At 43.4% G+C, this 23,225-nt stretch overlaps 1 long non-coding RNA gene across 1 annotated transcript in view; it reads right to left on the minus strand.

Annotated features, from left to right (window-relative positions):
• The window catches only part of LOC141571362 (uncharacterized), a 234,387-nt gene that overhangs the window by 79,893 nt on the left and 131,269 nt on the right, over window positions 1–23,225 (minus strand). Inside the window, exon 3 of the long non-coding RNA XR_012496120.1 lies at window positions 12,015–12,112. This is a non-coding gene — a long non-coding RNA (uncharacterized LOC141571362). The remainder of the gene's footprint in view (window positions 1–12,014; window positions 12,113–23,225) is intronic.

Here is a 23,225-nt window from a genome sequence, read left to right on the forward strand (position 1 = left end):
TCCTAAACCATAGCCTGAACATAACTCTGATCCCAGAGCGCTCCCATTTCTCCCCTAAATCCATCGTTCACATTCATTTTCAAAATGGGAAAAACTGATTTGTGTGTGTGTGCTGGAGGAAAGTGGGGGGGAGGAACGGCGTGGCCATGAGAAAGAAGGCTTGGCTAGGGAAGAGGCAAATAACAATAACAGGTAACTTTTTACTGAGGGATTGTTATATATTAGGTGCTGCACTAAATGCTTCCTGTTCATTATCTCATTTAGGTCTCCACAAGGGGGTGTGGTAGATTAAAGATGGCTGTACATTTTCTGTTGCTCCTCCTGCTGAGAAATGGAGTCCAGTTCCCCTTTCCTTGAATCTAGGCTGCCTTAAAAACTTGTTCAACTAAGAGAACGCAGCAGAAGCAGTGTTCTGGAACTTCTGAGGCTGGGTCAGAAGAAGACTTTCTTGGAATATCCTCTCTCTAAAAGCCTTGAGAAACTATGAAACGTCCAACAACCTTGAAGCTGTCATCCTACGAGAAGCCTAAGCCGTGGGTAGAGGTCCTAGAACATGGGATGCAATATGGAGACAGACACAGGCCAAGGAACACTGAGCCTTCAGGCATGTGATTGAAGAAGCCATCCTCGAAGTGGACTGACCAGTTGATGCCACACGGATCCAAGAGGAACTGCCCAGCTAAACTTTGAATTCTTGACCCAATAGATTGTGCACAAAATAAAATGGCTATTGCAAACCACTAAATTTTGAGATTTTTTTTAATGCCAAAATAGATAACCTAAACACTTGATAAAGTCATATAGTAGATGTTGAAACTAAGCGGCAACGCCAGGTGATATGATCCCACAGCCTGCACAATTCACTATGGGGCCATGCTGTTTCTTTAAGTGGAGAATGTGGGTTGGTAGAGTTAAAAAAGTCAAATGCCCAGAGTGAGGAAGGGAGAAGAGGAAGAGTGATCATGGACTTTTTGTACATAGTCATTGTGCTAGAAATACTTTTTTCTGATTTAATTCCTGAAAAACAACAACAACAACAAAAACCTTTAAAGCAGGCATTATTACTTCCATTTCATTCAATAAAAGAAAAAGAAAAGCTTGTTTCAGAACAATGTACCAAAGTTCAACATCCAGGAAGTCATAGAGTTGGGTTTTAAACTCAGGTCAGCGTCCGAAGCCATCACGACCACCGTCCTGGGTGACCTGCGAACTGAGTGAATTTCAGGAGCCGGTCCCATTGCTGGACTCCCCAGAAGGAAGGTATCTGTGCCCACAAAGGTGGGTTTCAGTTCTAGGTAGGCACTGAGTGTGCTAAGGTTAAGAGTGATCTATTTCATTTCTGCATCAGAAGACAAAACTTTTAATTAAAAGAAGAGAGAGAAAACTGCCAGAGACAGAGCAGGGAGTCCACACCATCTGACAGTTTCAATTTTCACTTGCAGCTTACTTTCGTGGATTGATATCCTTCTCTTGTCCGCTGAAGAGAAGCGTTGGCTTCCATAAATCATCTTCCAAAGTCATAGTCGACTGCCATCTCAACCCTCACTGCGACAGACCTTCAGCAACAACAACAACAACTCTACCAGCTATGTTTCACTGACCACTACCTGTTGTATTAGAATCTATATGTAAAATGCTTGTATCTATAATCCCATTTAACTCTCACAAAACTCTGTGCAGTTATGGACTGTTAGTATTTCTAATTGAAAGATGACTGAATGGAGTCTTGGCAAATTAGCCTGATTGGCTCAAGATCATAATGCAAATAGGTGTTGAAGTTGGGATTTCTCTATTTGAAGTTTGAACCCAAACACTTACATCACAGATAAACCATTATCATTGGCAAAGACATAATGCTCCATATTTTTCACTTTTGTACCTTTTTTAAAAAATGTGAAGAGGTAAAACAATCTTATAAGTTATGTGCATGAATAGTATTACCTCTACTTTAAAAGACCGAAAAGAGACTAACTCAGAACCACCCAGCCCATCAAATGATGGCAATAACAGTTAATGTTCATATTGTATTTACTACTTTAAATATATTACTTAATTTTCACAATATAACATAATAATAATAGTAAGTCTTATTATTATCCCCATTGTAGAGATGATGGAATTGACACAGAAGACTGATTCACTAAAATCACACAACTATTACATGGCAGCTCAAAAATAAGACCCGTTCCTCCTGCCTCCTAGTCTAGAGTTGTTTTCCACTGCACCCACCACATTTTATCACACGTCTGTCCTTTACTAAAGAAACGGAGTCGTGCAGGTGAGTTATTAGGCCGGCGGCTTGAGGACTTCATATCGAAGCTCTGGGGTGCTGCGTAGTTTCATTAAGAAAAGAGCTTATTTGGACCAGAACTAACGTGCAACATTTAATAAAGCACTAACTTCTAGGGATAGCACTTGCACGACCCTGATGATGAGAGGAAGCACCTCCTTAAACTTTGCTGGCTCCCCACCCCCAACCCCAGGAGCCTTACTCCCTTCACTTTGGCTTTGAAGCATATTAATGTTGGTCTCATGAGGGTCATGAAACAAGTCCTGTGGGAGTTGTGATGGGAAATATCCTTAAACATATCAACCTACCATTGCACAGAACCACAAGCACACACAACACTGTGGAGGCGTCTGAGAAAGAACCTTTCCTTTGGCCGTTCAGCACACAGATTGTCTCTAATTTCCCCAGCACTAGTGACACAAAGAGAAACCCAGTCCCTTCTCTGGAGGCATCATATGCTGATCACCACATGGGCACTAGAGTGGAGATGTGTGTAGGGTGCCTGGGATGCAAAGAGGAGTCCCCCTCTGTGCCTGAGTGTAGGGGGGGAGGGCCAGCAATATGTTAGGCTTCTTTCACTGCAACCGTCAGGATTCAGATCAAGCGAAACTCAAGAAAAGAACACAAGCAAAAAACAAGCAAGAATTACTGGATTGATTCCTGGCCTTGCAAAGGGGGAAACAGAGGCTGTTCCAGGGACAGAGGGAGGAGGAACAAATGGACATTCTCATCAGAACAATGCCGTAGAGAGAACATAGCGCCAGCCACTTATCCAGAGAATACCACTCTGTATAGATTCAGATTTTCAGGGAGTGTCTGAATGGCCCGGTAGGTCAAGAGTCCACCCACCCTCTGGCTGAAACAGAGCATATACAATGGGGCAGAGTTAGTTAGAAATAGAGAAATCAGGTGCCCTAGTCCGGATGAGAAGAAACGCTGAGCAGGCAAAAATGACAGCTGTTCACTTAAAAAAACCAAACAAACAGAAAAGCAACTATATTAGTTTCCTAGGGCTGCTGATGCTAAGTATCACAAAGCAGGTGGCTTCAAACAACAGAAATTTATTCTCTCACAGATCTGGAGGCTAGAACCTTAAAACCCAGCTGTCGACAGGACCACGCTCTCTCTGAAGGCTCTAGGGAAGAAACTTTTCTTTGACTCTTCCTAGTTTCTGGTGGTTGCCAGCAGTTTTGGGTGTCCCTTAGCTTGTAGCTACATCACTCCAACAAATCTCTGCCTTCATTGTCACGGGGCTTTCATCCCTGTGGGTCTGCAGTCTTCTCTCTCCTTATAATGACCCACCCTAATCCAGTATGACCTCGTCTTAACTTAATTACATTGGCAAAAAACTTATTTCTAAATAAGGTCACATTCACAAATATGGGAGGGTCAGGACTTCAACATCTTTTTGAGGGACACATCCAGCCCCCAAGAGCAATCAAGTAGAGAGATAGGACTGCTGGTGCAAAATCCTCAGGAAGCAGCTAGATGTGTATGTGTATGAGAGCGGCATCCTGGGATAACAGGGAGAGGAGGCAGCTAGAGGGCAGCTTATACGGCATCTTCACTGCCCAACTAAGAGAATTTAGACCTCACACTGTAGATGGTAGAGAGACTATTTTTTCATCCAGGGAGTAGCACAGTCCAGTCTGTGTTTTAAATGATCCTCTGGCTGCATTGTGGAGATGCATGGGAGGAAACTCAGCAGACAAAGGGAGGTAACTTAGAGGCCAGGTGAGCAATGACCTAGTTGGCCTGACCTACGAGTGCGCTAAAGACAAAGCTCTTTCCATTTCTCCTCAAGGTGGCTTCTGAAAAGACCCTTCCGTGGAGCTGGGGACATTCCAGTAGCAGCTCCCACACCATGCAGCCTGAAAGCAGACCTCTCTCCTGCAGGATCTCAAGGGCCTCCATCTAATCCTCCCAGCTCCTCTCCTCTGCCTCCTCTTCTTTAAATGTCCTTTACAGCTCTCCACCTGTCCCCATTAATATGCATCCCTCTTCCCTCTCCTCACTCTTAACCTGATTTTCCAGACTAACCCTTTTTTGTCTGCTCACATTAACCTTAAAAGTAACGTGGACTGTTCTTTCTCTAATCTAATCTCTCTGGCCATCCGTTCAGCCTCTTCCTCTCAGTGGCTCCACTCATCACATCTTTTTGAAATGCACTTGGGAAAAAATGGACGTCACAAATGCAGAAGACCTAAGAGAAAAGAACCCCGGATAGCCACATCCAATCAGCTTTTCTTTTGTTCACCCAGATGGGTGGTTGACTGAGCTCAAGTCAAGAATCAGTCTTCAGTGCCTGAAGGCTGCAGAGCAAGTAAAGGCCAAATAGATGCAGAGATCTTGAAAATAGTATAGAGAGGCTTCCATCAAATCAGAGAACTCAAAAGGACTTCTCATTTAGAGAAGGTATTCTTTGTTTTATATGGGAGGAACCAGGGCTTAGAGAGACTCCAAAGTGTGTCTCAGGTTACTCTGTGAGCTCACCGCTTTGCTGAGCTGGGAACTTTGCTCATCTGTTTCCTGAGATCTTTTCAAGATCTAGGTGTGTCTGTCTCAGCACTTAATGCTCCAGCCACATTGAACTTCTATCGGTTCCTAGAGCACACCTTGTTCTCTCTCAATTCCACCCCTCCAACCCCCATCACCCAATGTCCTTCAGATCTCAGGTTGGAGGTGCCCTTCCTCCAGGAAGCCCTCCTGAACCCACCAAGTAGGAGGAGGCCTCCTTCCTCCAGGCCCAGGGCTGCCCCTGTCCTTGCTCCTCCCATAAACACTCTTGGTTTGACCAGTTCTGGGCTTCACCTGCCTCAACCTAAGGGACACGCTCATATCAGCTTTGCCATGGATCTTTGAGAAAAAGTTGAGCACAACCCCCTTTGGCAATCTCTTCCCTTTTCTGGGCGTCAGGTTTTCCATCTCTAAAATGAGCGGGCTGGGCTACAACATTTTCGGAAGTGTTCGTACATGTTATATAAGGAAAAAAGATTCTTACCTGAGAAACACTGGGTTAAAGAAACTTGAGTTTCTGTGTTGTAAAACCACTTCCCAAAACCTTGACAATGCTCTTATGTCCTGGGAAGCTCCAAGAGGGAGTTTTTATTGGTATTGTTGGTATTTGTATTTTTCCCTCTCCACTTTATAAGGAAGTTATACTTTCGTGTTGCGTACTATGCACCAGATGCCATTCACTATTCGAAATGCTTTCTAAGCATCAAGCCATTTAATGGCATTAACAAATGGAATGAATTATCGCTGTGATTTTCTAGATGAGGATAATAAGGCATGGAGAGGTGAAGACATTTCCCAAGGTCACACAGCTGGAAAGCAGGAGAGTTGAAATTCAATGCAGACAGGTTGGGTCATATGCCAGTTCTCTTACCCACTGGATTGTGCCAAGATATTTTCAAGAATTAGCATTCCATGGAGCATGTACAAGGTCTGACAATTAAGTTCATGAACTCATCCTAGAAAAAGTGCTACATACCTCATTGCTGAATATCACTATGGTCACCTTTGAAGTACTCCCCTTGGGAAGCTGTGCACCAATGCTTATGCCTAGTCCACCCTTCAAAGCAATGTTGGAACTCTTTTTCTGGAATGGCCATCAGAGCTGTCGTCGTATTACCCTTGATGTCCTGAATGTCATCAAAATATCTTCTTTTCAATATTTCCTTTATCTTCAGGTAAAGAAAGAAGTCATTGGGGAACCAGATCAGGTGAGTAGGGAGGGTATTCCAATACAGTTATTAGTTTACTGGCTAAAAACTCCCTCACAGACAGTGCCGTGTGAGCTGGTGCATTGTCGTGATGCAAGAGCCATGAATTGTTAGTGAACAGTTCAGGTCGACTAACTTTTTCACGCAGCCTTTTCAGCACTTCCAAATAGTAAACTCGGTTAACTGTTTGTCTAGTTGGTACATGTTCATAATGAATAATGTCTCTGATATCAAAAAAGATTAGCGACATCGTAACAACAAAGTTCGCGAACTTAATTGTCACAACTTGTATAAACGGAAAAAGTCTTCTGAATCTCTGAAGGTCTTTGAGATTTTACTCTGGAAGCTTTCAGACACTGGGTGGGGAACTGCTGTGTTAGCCCTTATTGTAGGCAGCTGTGTGTCTGCTGATCGACCAGCATCGCCAACCCATGGCACCCACCTCTGCAGAGCCAACTGCTCCTCTCGGACTGGGCACCCTGTGCTACCAAAGCAGCCAGAACAAAACACAAATCAGTGGTGGAATGACCCCCACAGAACCTCCTCCCCTGAAAGTCTGAGTCCAGCAGACCTTGGCCTGTCCACTGCCCAGTGCCTTACCCCCCAGCTGCAGAGGTCCCAGCATGCCTCCCACAGACTCACACTACATGAGTTAGGATATAGAGATGGGGTAGGATGGCTCAAGAGGAAAAGGAGATGTCTGTGCTCTGCCTCTGACATTTCCATGCTCAGCCTGTGAGAGCAGAAGCTAGAGGCCACCAGCCTCAGCAGGATGCCAAGCACCCCAGGAAAACGCCTACTGACCATCGGGAAGGGCTCCTAGGAGCCCCGTTCCTGCAACTCCCTTTGGTATCTTCCTCTGAATCTTTGCTTCGCTGCTGTTGCTGTGTCACTGGCCTCCAGACACGGAGCTGAGTGATCTCGTGAAGTGAAAGTCTCTAATGCCTCCAGGGCCTTGGGGGTTATTTCACCCTGTCCCATTATATACACACATCTATAAGATGATAAGATCAGGCACACACAGTGGAAGGGGCTTAGAACCTTTCTGAGTTGGTCGCAGAGTTAGGACCACAATCGGGATTTGCTGAATCCCAGTTTTGTGTCCTTTCCGATAGTACAGTTGTTTCTAAGGTTGCTAGGGAAACAATTAAGAAGAATTGGTCCAGTTGTCTCATAGATGGGAAACTGAGGTCCAAAGAGAGGAAAAGACGTGCCCCAAATCACAGCACATGACCTGCCTGGGTGATTTCTGTTCATATACTTTCCTCCTGAGCCTGGGAATGCCATGAAAATATGATAGTCCTTGCCGGATGCATATTCATACCTAGGAAATGACTGGCACGGAGCCAATGCTCAATAAATTATAGTTAAATGGATGATGGATCAAAGAACAAATGAATAAATGCATAGATGAACGAATAAATGGGTGAATGAATTAATAAATTTATCTCGTTTAAGGTTTTGGTCCCAATTGGGAAGAAACCTCTAGGGAGGTAAAACTTGAAGTTGTCTTTGCTCCTGAATATCGGAGTTCAAATCAGTTTCAAATGTTTCCCTAAGTATGTGATTGGATGAACAGAGGACAAGCAATCCACATCAACATAGAGAATCAGGTGAGTAAAAAAACTTAGATCTGACCGGGTGGGCTGCTACACAGATGACATGTTTCCTTTTCTCTCCAGTTTGGAAAGGTCTCTTCAGACCATTACCTCATTAATCTTTAAGACAGCCCAGTGTGGTATGTGTGTCATGCCCACTTCACAGATGAGAAGACTGAGGGTCACAGAGACAAAAGAACCGGCCTGAAGCCATTCAGATCCTGGTGCAGAGCCAGATTTGGAAGCCAGGCCTCCCCATGTCCCTCTCTGCCTTGCGGTACTGGAAACCATGCTGAGTGCCAGGACAGGTCCTGACGGTCCCCTGTGCACTATTAAACCAGGAACAGCTTGTATTTTTTCCAGAAAAGACTCTGAAAACAGCTGGTGTCACTGTGCTGGGACCCTGTGGGCTTGGGAAAGATTAAACCACAGCTTCACGGACTGAGCTCGTTTCTCACTCTGTCTCATGAGGAGTGGCCATCAGCGCCTGCAGCAGGGAGCTTGCCCGTCATCTGCTCACACCTCCTGCTCACAGGTGACAGCCCCACCGGCAGTGCCAGACCACCTCTGATGACAATTTCTTGGAGACAAATAGTGGGACTTTTTCCAAGAAACTAAGATGTGCTGTTTGTTCAACCAATATTTATTGAGCTCCAAGCTGTGTGTACTTATATGTGCGAGAGCCTTTGGGGACGAAGAGAACGGACAGTCCTAGTACATGCTAAGCACGATACTAATACCTTATACACATTATCTTTTTTATTATCCGTATTGCCACTGCCATTGTTATTATTCAAGGCTACCGTTTACTGAGCATTTATGCTGTGCCAGAATTTTACCAGGCACTCTGCACTTCTTATATACTGATGATGGTGATTGCAAAGAGTTGAGTAGCACCCTCTCCCAGCTCACTCAGCATCTCAGAACATGATCTTATTTCGAAATAGGGTCTTTGTAGATGTAATCAGGTTAAGATGGAGTCATACTGGATTAGGGTGAGACCAAACCTAATCACGGGGATCCCTTATAAGAAGAGGGACATTTGGACACATATAGAGAACAGAATGCCACATGAAGACAGACACAAAGGGAGAACATCATGTGAAGACAGATGCAGGGACTGAGGAGATGCAACTACCAGCCAAAGAACACCAAGGATTGCCGGGGACCACTTGAAGCCAGAAGGAAGCAGGGAAGGATTCTCCCCTAGAGCCCTGAAGGCAGCATGGCCCTGCGGACACCTTGATTTTGGACTTCTAGCCTCTAGAACTGTGAGAGAATCCATTGCTGTTTTAATTTGTAACGACACCCTAGTCAATGAGTACAATGATGTTAGCTGTCCTTTCTTGAGTATGTTCTCCAGACAGCACTATATGAGAACTTCACATGGTCCCCTTCAATCCTCATATTAAATCTGAAAAGTGGTTAGCCCATCCCTCACTTTTGTGGATGAGGAAACGACACACATCCGAGAAGTGAGTCGACTTGCCTAAGGCTCACAGATGATTGAGTTATCTTCACCAAGCAGTCAAAACAGAGTTTGCATTAAGCAAACTCTTCAACCTGGAGTTTAGTGGTCCTCTGCCCAGCCCCAGCCCGCGTTGCCAAATGGAACTCCCACCTCAGCTCTTCATGAAGTAACAGAGATCACAGGTTTTAGGCATAGATCCAAAAGATCTTGGCATCCCAGAAATGTGAGCTTGAACAAATTACTTAGTCTCTCTGAACCTCAACTCCCTCGTCTACAAAATAAGGATAGCAGTATCTTTCTTACAGCATTACTATAACAAATAATGAGATACATGAAGTTTATGACATAACACAATACATAGCAGTTAATATTTGTATTATTATTCAACCAAAAATGAATTTGCTTTTACTCAATTGCCTTGGTAATGTCCCAATTTTCCCCCTTTACACCCACTATTTCATCTTCTGAAATGCCTTTGCCCCTCATCTCTGCATATGACAACCCTACATATGATCCAAGACCAAGTTTAAAAGCTTCCTCTTCCAGGGAGCCTCCCAAGATCTCTCATTTGGAAGTGGCCTCTCCCTCTTCTGAAAAGACAGGGCCATTTATAAGCCCTTCCCTTAAACGGCACCTGTACTTCCTGTCTATGTTGTTACTTCCTTAATCTGGATGTCAGCTGAGGGAGTCTTTTCTTTATTTTTTAACCAAAATGTCCTTGAACACCTTCAATTTCCCAGCATGGGGAAGTCCCATAATCTCAAATCTAAGGAATTTAACACAGCCCCTACATCACATATGCTATCTCAATTTTTCTTTTCTGTCCTTGTTGACTTAGACCTTTCATTGTTTTTCTCAAGGGTTTGTTCAAGATCTGCTCTCCTCCAAACCATGAGGGGGCAGTATCACATACTGCAGAGCACCCCACCATCTTCCTCCGTTCTCTTATCACCTCTGGTTGAAGCCTTTCTGCCAGCTCTGAACACCTCAGCCTTTCAGTCAAGCTCACTCATCAACTATTCTCCCAAATAATTTTGGGTACATGCTAAGAAGAAATCTATCAGTCACTAAGAGCTTTCTCTTAGTTTATCGCAATTTACTATGTTCTGAGCATCACTACACATGTTTTACATGGATTAACTAGTTCAGTCTTCACAGAAACCATATACCTGTTATTGCCCATTTTTATAGTTGAGGAAACTAGATGTCTTGCCCAACATTGTACAGCTAATGGGAGGCAAAGCAAAGATTCTAACCCAGGTTTAACTATAACAATGCTATACTCCTAAAAAGCATAGGTTTCTCCTTTCAGTTACTTGTTATTAACTCGTATGTCTACATCTGATCTCTCCTCAAACTTCTCAAGAGGTGGCCATGTTGATGACCTTCTCATGTTGCCTAGGAATGTGTCTAACACTTGTCAGCTGGACAGTCAATACCAGGTGAATGATTAAACACAAAGCATGTCTCATCTGTGAGTTGTGAATGATCATGCCTACCACATTAGAGGCCTGTGAGAATGCAATGAAATAATGCAGATTAAGTGTAAATCTTGAAACCAGGCAAAGAGCAAGTGTTAGCTGCTGAAGCTGTACAAAACACTGGCGTACCCTCAAGGAACACATCTTGGAAGGTGATATGCCGTTTGGAAGGCAAAGTTCACTGTAAGATACGACCAAAAGCTGCCTTAAAATTAGATGGAAAATTGATTACAGTGATGGTTGCACACCTCTGTAAATTTACTAAAAATCGTTAAACTGTACACTTAAAATGAGTGAATTTTATGGCATGTACATTATATCCCGATAAAGCTGTTAAAAACAATAGGATGGAAAGAATAAAGGGAGATGGTGGCAATGAAGTTACTATGAGCTGGGCCACTTTATCCACAAGAGTCTATAGATAAAAGGCCAAAGCCTATGAGATTTGCAAGGGCCCATGAACCCTGGGGAGGTGGGGGAGGGAGGAACTATTAGGTTCAAAATACACACCAGTACGATCTGTATAATCACAATCAATTGCTTAATTAAATGCCTCTAAAATGTAACATTATATCAACTATGGCAACTATGGTTCTGTCTTGACAATTTTAAGGAAATATACTTAATGTGGAGTATGCGAATACTTCACAGATTTTCCCAAAGTAAGAGGTCCAAGGTCTGCACAGCCTGAAAACCCCCCGAGTTATAAACAGAGTCCAGCCCAAGTCCATGAATTTCTTGAGCATAGTGCAGAGGTCAGCAAACTTTTCCTGGAAAAGTTCAACCTGTAAATATTTTAGGCTTTGTGGGCCATCTGATCTTTATTGCAACTCTTCAACTCTGTCCTTTTACCCTGAAAGCAGCCATAGACAATATGCCAATGAAAGGTTATGCTGGTGTTCGACTCAAACTTTACAAAAGTCAGCAGTTGGTGAGACTGTGCTTGCAGGTTGTAGTTTGCTGACCCCCAGCTTTAGTGACAGGGAAACTGTCCTGGTTTCAGGACACTGTGCCAGAGTTGTCCTGGGCCCATAACTAACATATTCCATGAATCTAGCCAAGTCACTTCTTTGGACTTGGTTCTTTTACCAGGAAGTAAGGGGAGGAGATTACGCTGAAAGAGTGTATCTCCTTCAGATTTTAGGAGATTACACACCACCAGGTTTCAGAAGGAGCAAGAAGTGGGCAGGCAGCTGGGGAGCTGGCTAGCTCTCTCTCTCTCTTTCTCCTCCACACGTGCAGAACAATCTCACCCTCTCTTTTTTGCTCCCTGTCTCTCCTCTCCCAGCCCCCAAGCTTCCTCTGCTCTCTCCTCTTGAGCATAACCCATGAGGACTGCCCCCGTCATAGTGTCTGCAAGACTTTCCTGCACCAGAAGTCACTCCCCACTGGTTCAGTCCCCGAGTTTCTCACGACTAACATCCTCTGGAGAGAATCCGGTTGGCCTACCTCATCTGGAGTCAGCATGGATGGCGGGTCACTGTGGAACATAAAGATTTGTTGCCTTCCATTCAAGATCCACATTGCTCAATCCAATCTTCTGTGGCCTGGAGGTGGGAAGAGAACAAAGGGAATGGTTAACTCCAAGACATGGATGTTTAGGAGATCATCATTAAGTCTCTCTGGGTTGTATTACCCCTTGTGCCAAGAGATGGTAAGGTTGAGCAAAACAACAAACAAATATATGGGCTTTCTCAAAACGAAGGGGTACTATCACCCAGCTGTGCTTTCCCTCAATGACTTTGGTCAGTCATATAAACTCCCTAAGCTTTAGTTTCATCATCTATAAAATGGGGATAATATTTTTTTTCTTTAAGTGACGATGCTGGTGAAAAATTAATATAGACAGTAGGAAATACAGTAGATACTCACTACATAACTGCTTCTCTTACCACTATAAGGATCATGCTGTCTGTTCTATCTATTTGGGTAGTATAATTACTACTTTGAAGCAATTTAAACATTTATTGAGTGTCGACTATGAGCATGAGTGCCATCATACATGAAGTGTCTCCGAGAAGTGCTCAGCCCTGGACACTTGTCTGAGTTCTGCTACTGGTATTATTATCGTAATCGTCCTGTGTCTGGTGGATGGCTCCAGACAGCTGGGCCGGCACTAAATAATCTAACTTAGAAATTCTTGGCAGGCAGGCAGGCAGAGTCAGAGCCCTGCAATGAAGGTAATACAACTCTAAATAGATAGCCAGGGGACTTTCTTTCTATATTAAACTATTGATTTTTCATAAACTAAGAGCACAAAAGGCCAGTGAAAACAATTGAATCCCAGAGCAGGACGCCAAAAAAATTAGACAGCTCTTTGTCCCTTGTTGGCCACTTTCATAAAGTGACTTCGTTTTAGAGAAAAGATAAAACTCCTTTATTTCTAGGAAGTAAATGGAAGCATGGAAGGAAGGAAGGAAGGAAGGAAGGAAGGAAGGAAGGAAGGAAGGAAGGAAGGGAAGGAAGGAAGGAAGGAAGGAAGGAAGGAAGGGAAGGAAGGGTACAGTATGAGAAAAGGCATTGTAAACTGGAAGACAGGAAAGCTAAGTTCTTGTCTAACTCAGTCACTAAGCAAATTCCTTCCTTTGTTTCAGAGACAGGGAGGTAAAACTCATAGCTTCCTATGTGTGGACGTTCTGTGACTGTGTTATGGGAAGGAGGCACGGAGGAGAGAAGGATGAAAGATGGAAGCAAAGACCTGAGAGAAGGCACAATGGGCCGATGAGGCTGGTCCTGGTTGGACTCACTCCTGTAGCTTCGCCTGGATTTCCCCTGTGAGCCCAGAGAATGTTCCCATCAAGAACTTTGGCCCCTGGGCTGTGGGGAATCCTCGTAGTGGGGGTTGAAGCCTATGCAGTTGGGGGAGGGAGCTCTACTTAAAATAAGCCAAAGTATGAATAAAACCTGCTGAGCCTTGGGAAGGCTGTGTAAGTGAGGAGCTGTGAAGTACAAGATCATTCGCTTCAGGGTAAATTCTGTTCCACACTGGATAGGAGAAGTGAGAGAGACCACTCTGGAGAAGGTTTGGTCCAGTTCTCTCCAACACTGGTACCTCCTTCTCTGTCTCTGGACTGAGATCTAACGGTACTTACTGAGCATCCGTCTGGTACTCCACATGCCTCAGCTCATAAACGCTGGGAGTGGAGATCATGGTTTCCACTTTATGGAGACATTGGAGTCAAGTCACTTCTCCAAGGACCAGCTCTAGCACGACCTAGACACCAAGGACAAGATCACTTTTCTACTGCTCAGCCACTTTGCTCGTTGGGGTCACATTAACTGGTCATGTGTTATGTGCCAGGCACTGACATGAGCTTTACAGGCAGTGCGTCATTTACGACTTGTGACAGTCTCAGGACGTGGGCGTTATGATGTGTATGTGAAAGAGGATCACCAAGGTTGTCACATGTGCCATGTCATCACTCCAGCTTGTCTCCTTGGAATCAGAATGAAGAAGCTGTTCCTAGAATCTGGGCCACTACCTTTTCCACATACTGCAGCTCATCCAGCTCTGGCTCGGGGGCCAGGAGCTCAGAGACTTTCAAGGATCTGGAACCATCTGTGAGATGTCAGCACATGAGTTGGCCACATAATGCATTTGCTTTCTTTCCGCTTCCTGGAAGAGGACTGGCTTTTAAAGGGGTGGCATCGTGGAAGGAAGCTAAACAGCCAGGTAGAGTCAACCTGTTCACATTGGGCCCTAATGTCACTGCTGCGTTCTTTCCTCACCCATGACAATCCACCCACATGTTTGTCCTCAGCAAGTAAAGAGACACCTAAATGCTCACTCGTGGTTAAATGCTGAACTCAGTTCCCACCACTTTCAGAAAGCAGTTCCTCAGCTTGACAACTCTCATGAACTCTCTTCCTTCTGACATTCTAGGACATTAGCTCCACTTTTTTTTTTTTTTTTTTTTTTTTAATATATTTTAATTCTACGTGTGGTCTCTGAGCCTTCTTTAGGAAGCGGTTCTCATGCTCATTTCAGCAGTAACTTTCCAAGGTGCCATTATGACTATAAGTTTGGGTTAATCAAGATGCAGACCAAGAGGTCAGGGCTGGAGTGTGAGTAGTTCATTTGTATGGGGAAGTAAACACCAGTAGGACAAAGGAGAAGTGAGATGGGGGAAAGGAAGGCAGCCAATGAAAGATGCATGCCCGCAGAGTAAACTCCCTGTGGAAATTCAGGAAGCTAGCATAGACTTCAGAGTTATCCCACCAACGGGGCAGAAGAGCTGCACATATTAATATATACCAACTCCTGTGAAGTATCGTGCATTGGGGTTGTCTCCAGCCTGTTGCACATGTGGGAAAAGTAGGTTTCAATAGAGAAAGATCTCAGGGCATTGCAAGTCACGCCAGGAGCAGAAAAGTGGTCAGGGCGAGGGGAAATGGGCAGGACACCAACCTCATCTCCCACGTGCCTGCCTCTCCAGCCTGTCTCTAAGGGTCAGATATCTGAGCCACCAAACGGAGGTTGTTGAAATTAAATGAGCACCCATCACACGAGTAAGTCGCTAACACAGTGGGTGGCACATCTTAAGCCACTAAAAAAAGTGGGCTGTCATTATTTCTTTTATAACAAACACTGGATCTGTGTCTGAGTAACTCAAGGCACTTATACTTCCTACGAGTGGGGAGACAGAGGCCCAGAAATACCCAGTGACTCCTTTAGAGAAATAAGACAACTTAGCAGTGGAACACATGTGACTCTCCCAGAAGTGGAATCAAAGGTCACAGAAGTCCTTAGATCAACGTGCAAAGGCCCTGCGCTACTTGAGATCACAGTTGAGCAAGACTGTCACCAGGGCAGATGGAGACCCTGATGGGCAGTGATGTCATCCATGGATTCTCGTCACTCTCTTCTCAGAGAGAGTGGCTAACGAGTTTACTTGGTTTATATGGTGGGGCAATTAGTTTTCTCCACACACAATTATTTTACTTAGAACAAGATGCTGGGTCTTAGCTGAACCTGCAGTAAGTAACTTCCGGGGGGATTTTGAGCAAGCTCATGAGTCTCTTTGAGACTGATTAGTTTCTCCTTTCTTTTTAAGCATGATTTATTTAAATAAAATTTACATTCAATAGGATTCATTTTTAGGTATATACATTTTTTATGAGTTTTGACAAACATTTGAAGTCATATAAAGACCACTGCCATCAAGATGTAGCTATTCCCACCACCCTCAGAAGTTCCCTCAACCCCCTCTGCATTCAATTCCCTCCCCCAACTCCCAGTGCCAGGCAAGCACTGATCAGATTTCTCTTCCCACAGCATTGCCCTTTCCAGAACGCCATATAAATGGAATCATATAATATGTAGCTTTTTGTTTCTGACTTCTTTCACTTAGCGTCATGCTTTTGAGATTCATTCCTGTTTTTGCTTGTATTCGGGCTTTGTTTGTTTGTTTGTTTTTTATCACTGAGTAGCATTCCATTGTATGACTATATCACAATTTGTCTCTCCATTCACTAGTGGGTGGACGTCAGGGTTGTTTCCAGTTTTTGGTGATTCTGAATAAACCTACTATAATCATTCCCATACACGCCTTTGGGTGGATGTTATGGTTTTATTTCTCTTGGATAAACACCAGAAGTGGGAACATCAGAGTCGTGTAGGGTGTTATGGACTGAATTGCACCTCCCATAATTCGTATGCTGAACCTGAATCTCCGGTACCTCACAATGGGACTGTATTTGGAGATAAGGCCTTCAAAGAGGTGATTAAGGTAAAATGAGGCTGTCAGGGTGCACGCGAATTTAATCTGATTGGTGTCCTTACTGAAAAAGGAAATTTGGACACACAAAGAGACATCAGCAGTGTGCACACACAGAGGGGAAGTGGTCAATTTAGAAGCCCAGGAGAGACGCCTCAGGAGAAACCAAACTACCAGACACCTTGATCATGGACTTCTAATCTCTAGAACTGTAAGAAAATAAACTTCGGTTGTTTAAGCTACTCAGTCTGTGGTATTTTATTATGGCAGCCCTAGAAAACGAATACACATGATTTACGTTTCCATAAACAATGCAAAAGTCTCAGTTTTCCCACTTCCTGTCCTACTGGTATTCGTTTTTTTTCTCCCCATTTTAATACTTGTACAGTGATATCTAATCATGGTTTTAATATGTATTTATTTAATGACATTAAGCTTCTTTTCATGTGGCCTTTTGTTGTTATTACCATATCTCTTCTTTGGTGAAATGTCTGTTCGAGTTTTTGTCAATTTTTTTAATTCTTTTTTTTTCTTACTAATGAGTTTTGCAAGTTTTTTCTTTCTTTTCTTTTTTCTTTGTATGTCTTCTAGATACACTTTCTCTATCAGATATCTCCTTGTCTGTGGCTCCTCTTTTCATTTTTTTTAATGGTTTTTTTTTTTTTTTTAAAGAACAGTGATTTCCATAAAGTTCAACTCATGATTTATTTTCTGTTGTGACTTGAGCTTCTTGTGTCCTATCTAAGAAATCTCTAGAGTACCAAAGATTTTCTGGTCCTCCATGCCCCAGTGTTCACAGGGGCAATTTCTCACTGTTAAAGGCATGTAGTTGCTCAGCTCTACGGGGAACAGGAGCAGGTGAGTGTATATAACTCAGGGATGAAGGAGTGGAAGGCCCCTTGGCTAATGGACCTACCGCCATGTTCTCTCACAGCATGATCAGGTCCCATGGTGACTCACTTTACCCCAGAGCCAGGCATGGACTAGAGAGATACAATGCACCCAACTCCCTCAGCCACCAGCATCAGCGCTGTGAATGGTTGGAAGGAGGAGAGGAAATTTGATCTGGCAGGTACAGTGAATGAGAAGAGTGATGATGAGAGATGAGGCAAGGGCCAGCCCAGAAAAGCTGTGGACACAACATGACAAAATCTGGGCTTTATGTTTGAGTCATTGAAAAGCCACCAAAGGGCCTTGAAGAGAACATATCTGACATGTATGTTAGAAAGATCATTCTGACTTCAGCATACTCAGTGAATTAAAAGAGATATAAATGATAAATGTCTAACTATTACATTGTTTTGTGCACTGGAAACTAATAATAAAAAAAGAAAGGCACGAGAGTAAAAAAAGGGGCGGGGAACAAGGTTAGACAGAGGGAGACCAGTTAGGACCTGTTGGAATAATCTTGATGAGACATAGACTGATAGCTAGACTGGGGCCATAGCAATGGGAGGGGAGAAAAGTGTATTATCTTTAAGTCTCTTTAATATTTGGAAAAACTCTATGTTCTTAACAAAACAAGAAAAATGCTAATTGCTACTATTGTTAAACCATCCTGGATCCTTGTTTCTTCTGTGTATTTACCACAATAGCTAATTATACTCCAAAGTCACAGTGCCAGTTGGACAATATAATAACATTGGTATTTACATAGCCCTTGTCTCTGGAAGGGAGGAGCATGGCTGAACAATCAATAAACAACCCATTTCTATTCCCCATGTGATCACTGTGAGACAAAGAAGTTGCTCTTCCCACTTTGAAGAGTTGCGAGTTGAGCAGAAACACAGAAAGCATATTATTTGAATCTTCAACATTTGACTATTATTTGAATCTTCAACATTACTGAGCACTTACTATGTGCCAACCACATTTTACACATTAGTTCATTTAACTCCCACAGCAAACCTGTAAATACAGATATGACCATCTGAACCTAGAGGCTAAGAAAACTAAAGTGCAGAGGTGGAGTGACTTTTGTAAACCTGTACAGCTAGGAAGTGGGAGCAAAGGGGGGATCTGAACCCCATACTCCTTTGGGTTCCCTGATATGTTATTCTTGGTACTTAAAAACACCCTACCCTACTTCCCATCAATGTGTCATACTCACAGAAACGAAAGTAATCTCTTTAGGAGACATAGAACTGAAATAATTTAAGGGAATTAGCATTCTTAATATGTCTTGGTGTTGAAATTTTTACAAAGATCTTTATTATCACTCTCCTTAGGGAAATATTGATATTTTTTGACTGATAAGAAAATGTATGTGTATAAAGAAATAGTGCCTTGTCTGAAAGCCACAAGAACCAATCCATAAAATTTTAAGACAAATAACTAAGAAGAATGAATTGAGCCTGGAAATTGGATTTCTTAAGTGAACAACACCATTCCCCGGACTTAACAAGGGAGAAAGTGATTTCTATTAGTATCAGTGATTCTTAAACAGGTGAGGTGTTATGGGTCTCTTTTAAAATATGAGGCCATGAAAGACTGTCTCACCCATAAAATATAAAATTTAGTGTGCAATTTCAAGTGTCTTAAATAACTCCCCCAAGGCTCCTATTAAAATTCCAGACCCCAAAGTATTATGCCAATAGAAGTATTGGTATGTAGTTTAGGTTGCTTTTTACTGAAAACTCACCACACTAAGAATCAGAAAATCTTGGCTCCTGTCTCAATTCTGCCCAGGTACCCACTGAATCCTACTGACCCAAAGTCAGTGGCTTACAATAACAGCATTGTTTCTTGCATATCTGAAGGTCAACTGAGAAATGGACAGTCTAAGCTGATTTCACTGGGGAATCTCTAGTCCTCAGTATAATGACACTTCCGCCATGTTGTACAGGGCAAAGCAAGTCACACAGCCAAACCCAAGGTAAAGGAGTGGGGAAATAGGCCATATTTGTTTGCTATGCTTTGCAACAAATGGCCACAACCTACAGCTTAAAACAACACATATTTATTATCTCATAGTTCCCGTGGTTCAAATGCCTGGACAAGGCTTAGCTGCGTAATTTGAAAGGCTGTAATTAAAATGTCGGCCAAGGCTTAGTTCTCATCTGGAGGCTCAAATAGCAATGGATCAACTTCCAAGCTTCCTTAGGTTGTTGGGCAATTCTATTCTTTTGGTGGCTGTAAGTCCATGAACTTCAGTGTCTTGCTCGGCTCCGAGATGCTGCCCACAGTCCCTTGTCAAATGGACTTCTCCAATGGGGCACCTACTTCCTTCATGGTAGCTTGCTGTTCAATGCCAGCAAGGCAGAGAGAGCAAGTTGCTGGCAAGGTCAAGTATATATAATGTAACGTAATCACATAAGCACATTCCTCACCATTGCCACATTCTGTTGGTGAGAAACATGCCACAAGTCCTGCCCACACTTAACAGAAGGGAATTATACAAAGGCGTGACGTCTAGGCAGTGAGCTCTTGTGAGGCCACCTTCCAGCCTGTCTGCCACAGCCCATTCGGAGCGAGATCTGAGGCCAACAGTCAGTGCACCATTGTATTGTAGAGTGGCAGGAAACCATGGAGGGCCACATTAGAAGAGGACAGACAGGAAGCTCTCTCTCTGGAAGTGACATTTGGGCAGGGATGTGAACCGATAAAGAAACGAGTGGGTCAAAAATCATTTGGAATTTTTAGAGTTTGGGAACTGTGGAAAATATGCAAGAATTGAGAGCAGGAAATATGCTTTAAAATGGACTTCCACTTCAGTCTAGTCTCCAATGATGGCCCGGACACCAGGTCTTTTCTAATCTTCCAATTAAATTGACTGCTTAAATCGCCGTGCCAGAAACCCATCTTCCGGACGACGGGTACTAAGTGACTAATGAGGTGAGGAGGAGATCATGAGAGGAAACGCCAGGAGCTTATGCCTGATGGCACATTTCTCTGTGATGTGCACGGGAGCAGGAGAGAGAACATGTGAAAGACAGAGGGTTTGAAGGAGCCTCCAGAGAGACAGCAAGGGCTGGAGATCATGGCGGGTCATGGCTATGAAGGAAAGCGCTTGCTGAGCCTGCGGTGGGTACCTGAGTAGAAGCTGAGGCACCAACTTAATTGACTGAACCCGAGAATCTGACAACTGCTACACTGATGAAGCGATTTTGTTAAAAGCCAGAGCACTCAGACAGACCCAAATGATCCTATGGGAGCCACATAACTTCCCTGAGCATCACATTCTCAATCTGCGAAATGGGGGGATTGTGCTTAGTCTGGGGCTCAAGCACGTGAGCCATGAATCTGCTACGAAACAATAGGGATTATGATTTTTACACTTCTATTAAATGCGTCTCATGCTTAGTTACACTGCCTTTTAAAACCCTATTAAGTTTTAAAAAGTGATCAGATATACATTGATTTGTGGCCTCTAGTAGACAGTTCCAAAAGTCCTTTACAGCTCTAAGTGAAGTGCTTATCACAGCACTGGTACATCATAAGATTTCAATAAAACTATTGCGATTATTATCAATTATATTATTTTATGATTTTCTTCAAGATGTTAAATGCAACAGATTCAGAGAGGCAGTACATTAAAATGCCATCAGCTACTAATTTTACAGCCAATTTAGTGAATCCTTATCAAGAGTCAAAGGAAGATAAAAGACCCTAATTTGTATATGGCAGGTGCTCCAATTACATATTTGTAAGTAAGAATCAGCTACGTAGAAGTCCCAAACGTTGGCTAATGCCAAATAACAACAATGTATGTAGTTTGAGTATAACGGAAGGTAAAATATACTAAGAACACTGCTATTTATAGTCTGATATTCTCCCCACACTGGCCCTTAGAGGTAGGCAGGAGAGACATTGTTTTCCACTTTGCAGCTGGAGAGACTGGGGGTTAGATAGGTTAAGAGACTCTGCCAAGGTCCCAAACTAAGTTCAAGAATCAGGAATAATATACACACCATGACTTCTGACATAACCCCTTGTGTCCCACCCACAGAATCAATGGGATCTGTTGGAAAATGCCAATCCCCAGACTCTATTCTGAATTCTTACTAACCAATAAGGTGGAAATGTGGCAGTCAGAGTTTTTTTTAAAAGTTCCCAAAGTGATGGAGAAACTACGACATTAAACTGTAAGCTCTGTAAGGGTAGGGACCTCTGTCTTATTCACTTGGGTGCAACATCTGGCATGACTAAATAATTCATATCTATTGGGTGAATGCATGTGTCCATGAAGGAGTGACCACAATGCCTTAGCATTCTATGGGAAGTCAGAAATTAATTAGGGGCCAGTGGGCTTTGGGGAGCAGGGCAAAAACTGTGAAGACAGACACTCATTAAGTTCAAATTTAAATTCAGCACTATTCTGGGCACTTACTATGTAAGAGAGACTGCACTTGGCAATGGGGGTAAAAGGTGAATAAAAAGCAGTCCTCCTCTCAAGGTGCTACTCAGCCTGGTAGGGAAATAAATTGTGTACACTGATACCTGGGATATAAAGAAAGCAATACCAATAATGATAAGTGCCATTGGCTGGGCTCCGTCTAAGGGCCAACACCAAACATATGTGATCTTATTTCCAAGTGCTGAAGGAGAGATGCAAAGGCTGTACAATCACAGAGAAGGAGGAGGCATCCTTCGCCTGCTTTGTTCGCTTTGCTCACCTGCATAAACAGCTGCTCTCTCTGGGAGTGAATGGCTATTTGCTGACAAGGCAGGAGGCAGGCGTTCTCCCAGCCTCTTTCAGAGAAGCCTGTGTTCAAACACCAGGTGTGGGGCAATACTTGCTTCCAGGTGGGGAGACTGAGGCAAAGAATTTCCAAGAGGCCTGATGTTTTTAATTTTCTAGTCCAGAAGGAACTGTGATGCTTTACTTCATCATACAAATCCTCTGACGACACCGTCTCTATTCCCTATTTCCTGGGTTTTCATCGATCTCTAAAACGCAGCAAAAACTTTTTCTTCATCTTTAGTGATAATTGTATGACTCTAATCCTTCTTAGCCTCCTAATTTCAGTTAATATCCCCTTTCTCCCACCTCCACTACTTTCTGTTCTGCTGACTGGCAGATTGACAGTGTACGAAGTGGACACGCCAAGTACCTGCAGGACAACTTTCAGTGGTTCCCTGTGGCCCGCAGACTAGAGTAAGGGTTCAGTATCTCACCCCAGCCCCAGCTGGCCCTCTCATCTCCAGCTCTCGCTGCTGCTAATATATGCTCAGGCCTCTCAACTCCCAATGCAGGCTGGATTCTAACTATCAGCCTCCAAGGGTGAACGTTGAGACACTGTTCATAGGTGAGTGTGCAGATGAGAGTCACAAAATGAAGACCACTGGGTAAACGCGACAGGTGGGGACGAATGGGACTGACCACACTGATGTTTATCATAGCCCAAGAAAGAGGAATGCTAGCAGACCACACTTTGGGGCTGATAAATGCATAAGCACATCAGCAAGGCTGTGATTTTTGTTCCCCAGGTGAGCAACACTCCGTCAGGCCAAATTCAGTAGTCAGCTCTTAGCGCTCATCTTACTGACACACTCAACAGAGTTTGGTCCAGTTGTTCCCTCCTTGCTTCTTTCAGCACTTTCTGCCCAGGACTTCTAGGACTCCCCTGGTTTTCCTCCGACCTCCCTGGCTGTTCCTACTCAGTCTTCATGGCTGGCTCCTCTTCCTCTTACTGACCTCTAAATGTTGCATTCACCCACCCTTAATCCTGCTCGCCATACTCTCGTGATTCAAAGCCTCCAATAGTTTTCCATCAAATTCAAAATGAACTCAAATTCCTTATCATGAACTATAAAGTCTTACATGAAATCAACTTGTGCTCCCTCTCTGACCTAATCTACAGCATCTCCCCCCATAGCTACCATGTTTCCCCAAAAATAAGACCTAGCTGGACCATTAGCTCTAATGCATCTTTTGGAGAAAAAAATTAATATAAGACCTGGCATTATATTATATTATATTATATTATATTATATTATATTA

Source organism: Rhinolophus sinicus, linkage group LG04, assembly GCF_036562045.2.
Source record: "Rhinolophus sinicus isolate RSC01 linkage group LG04, ASM3656204v1, whole genome shotgun sequence".
NCBI lineage: Eukaryota > Metazoa > Chordata > Mammalia > Chiroptera > Rhinolophidae > Rhinolophus > Rhinolophus sinicus.